Source organism: Frieseomelitta varia, unplaced genomic scaffold, assembly GCF_011392965.1.
Source record: "Frieseomelitta varia isolate USP_RPSP 00005682 unplaced genomic scaffold, Fvar_1.2 scaffold_235, whole genome shotgun sequence".
NCBI lineage: Eukaryota > Metazoa > Arthropoda > Insecta > Hymenoptera > Apidae > Frieseomelitta > Frieseomelitta varia.
In genome coordinates this window covers 302,310-305,111 of record NW_025109963.1, presented here as the reverse complement: position 1 = coordinate 305,111, position 2,802 = coordinate 302,310, and the positions used below count along the sequence as shown (strand labels likewise).

The 2,802-nt window shown below is 39.2% G+C and overlaps 1 protein-coding gene across 4 annotated transcripts in view; it reads right to left on the bottom strand.

Moving 5' to 3' along the window:
- LOC122527866 (B-cell lymphoma/leukemia 11B) overlaps window positions 1-2,802 on the bottom strand; it is a 62,729-nt gene that overhangs the window by 34,098 nt on the left and 25,829 nt on the right. The gene's annotated exons all lie outside the window — the stretch shown is intronic.

The following is a 2,802-nucleotide window of genomic DNA, read 5'->3' as shown; positions in this document are numbered from 1 at the left end:
TTATAATTTAGAAGAGTTTATTCCCTTACAGTCGTGGTCGTGTATGAAATAGAATGATATAGAATGATTTACAATGATTTATGCTCTTGAATATGATGTAGAATGATTTAGAATGTTTGATGCTCTTAATGATATAGAATGTTTCTTTTTAATGATTTAGATTGTTTGATGCTCTTAATGATATAGAATGTTTCTATAATGATTTAGATTGTTTGATGCTCTTAATGATATAGAATGTCTCTATAATGATTTAGAATGTTTTATGCCCTCGAATGTCTCTAAAGCATGTCCTTATATATATTTCTGGTCATCGTCAAAGTGGAAGGGGTAGGAGCATAAATGACCAACTATTGAATCTTGTCCTTATGACTAACTATTCAACTTTTATGTGGACTATTGCTAGCTCATTGTCAGTATTTGCATAGATTCAACATTGTCCGGGTTGGTCATCCAAAACCAGATATATTACGAAATAAAGTTTCAAACTGTTGTTAAATTTTCAGCATGTGCTCTATAATAATTCAACACAGGATACGAATAAATAAATATTAATTCAACGTAGTGCAATTCAGTGGTCTGATTATTTCAATATACAATTTCTGAGAAAAATTTCGCCAGGATTCTCTGGTATAGGTCTCGATTCAAAGTAACCAAAGTAGTTAATACTCTGATGTCGACAGTAATATCACCGTCGAGTTTTAACAGACAATAGCTGCTGCTTTTGAGAGTTTTGTACGGTACAATTTGTAGAATCTAAAAGATGCATGGTTTTTTGGAAAATTCTTGCGTGCCTGACAACGTTCAAAGTGTCCGGTTCTACGCGTGTCGCGTGAAATTAAACAGAAGAATCTCTCGAGAGTGACGGCCCAAAGGTGCAGACACTTTAGACAAAAGCGACACTTCAAGTCCTATTCCTTTCGAAACCCACGTGTTGGACCACCCAAGAAAATTTTCCCACTTTCTGGATGAATTCGCGTTCCGTTTTCACTCGACTCGTTTTCCAACTCGTCCCGAGGCACGGACAGACGACGTCCCGACAGTCTCGGTTTTAGAATTAGAACTACCAAACGACATATTCATCGATTACCAATAAAGTTGAAAAATCAATGGGAAACGCTGCTTTCTATATTTCAGAACAATAATTTGGCCGAGTGTATATTCTCGTCCTTCTTACTCTATTATTTAAGACTGGTTGCTTCGGTGCGTCGTTCTTGTTACAATCGCGGCCAACAAATCTTCGAAACGACTCTCACCAACTATCTATACATTGCCAGTGACAGACGGAACGACTGGGTGGCAAAAATGGAAATATCCCCCAAAACTCGATCGATCGTTATCACGTGATTTGCCTATAGTGCAATAGTGCTATCCGTAAGTGTCCAAAAAGCGTCAACTGTCCCCACTTTCTCTCTCTCTTTCTCTTTCTCGGTGCCAATTTCACAGAATACACCAGTGAACGCTTCTGGGTATTCATGATACATAAATCATTCGCAGTGCAACAATTAAATTCGCGTTTCACGATTAAATCGCGTTGACGCGAGGATGAATCGGGAGGGAAGACGGGGGGGTGGAAGTTAGCCGGGAGGGAAAACGCGCGCCGCTGATATAGAGATCTAATTTCCTTCTGCGCGAGTCTTATAATTCACGGTGGTTCGAGGGGTCTAAGGTCCCGGGGTCAGCCGCAGACGTAACAATTCACTTTTAAGTGTCCTCCAGGAGACCTCCTGGCAGCGTTCCTCGCGACTCTTCCCGCCCCTGGCCGCTGCTTATGCCTCGCTCCATTAACATAGAGATTGGCAGGAGTTTCGTGCATCGATCTCTCCCTCGCCCCCGGAGTCAAGTATCCATATCCATCCCGGATGGGGGCCTTCATCCTCCGCCGCGTCAAAATAAGAAAACCCTCTGCTCTATTGTCGTTTCGTCCTTCTCCTCTCCTTCGTGCCTTGCAGATTTCATAGCGTTCATTCCAAATATACAAAGTACCGTGGTGGAGAAACAATTTTCTACACTCGATAAATTGTCGGAGGATTTACTTCACATAGTGATCAAGGATCGTAGCTTAGATCTTGCTGATGAAAAAAGAGTGTTACAAGTTTTCTTCTTTTTACTTGTTCCGTGTCTAATTGTTCAGTTACAATTATTTTCAGTTTTTATATTATTATTGTTTGAGATCGTGTGGATGATTTACTTCACATAGTGATCAAGGATCGTAGCTTAGATCTTGCTGACGAAGAAAGAGTGTTACAAGTTTTCATCTTTTTACTTGTTCCGTGTGTATGAGTCTGATTGTTCAGTTACAATTATTTTCAGTTTTTATATTATTATTGTTTGAGATCGTGTGGATCTCGATACAGTTATCGGGAACCACTAGTTCCTTTTTTTTTTTTTTTATGGGATTAGTTCCGTTTTATACATGTTTGGCTGAATTCCATTTGTTAGTTAGTAAGGTCTAGCTAGTGTTTCCTTTTCAGTCTTCTGGGTAGTAGAAAGTAACAGTCTTTTTGTGATTTCTGATTTTGTGTTGATGTGTCCTTGCACGTTTTAGTATTTCCTCTTTGGTGGTTGGTAGTATTCCTACGGTTTTTCTTATGTCATCGTTTCTGACATACCATTTAGCGTCTAGTATTGTACGTAGCATGATGGATTGTAGATTTTCTATCTTTTTCATGTTCGACTTGGCTGCCATGCCCCCAGATTTGTAACCCATATGTCCAAATAGGCTTAATTATAATTTTGTAGATTAGTAGCTTATTTTTTACGCTTAGCTTAGAGTTTCTTGATGTTAGCCAGTACATGGATTTT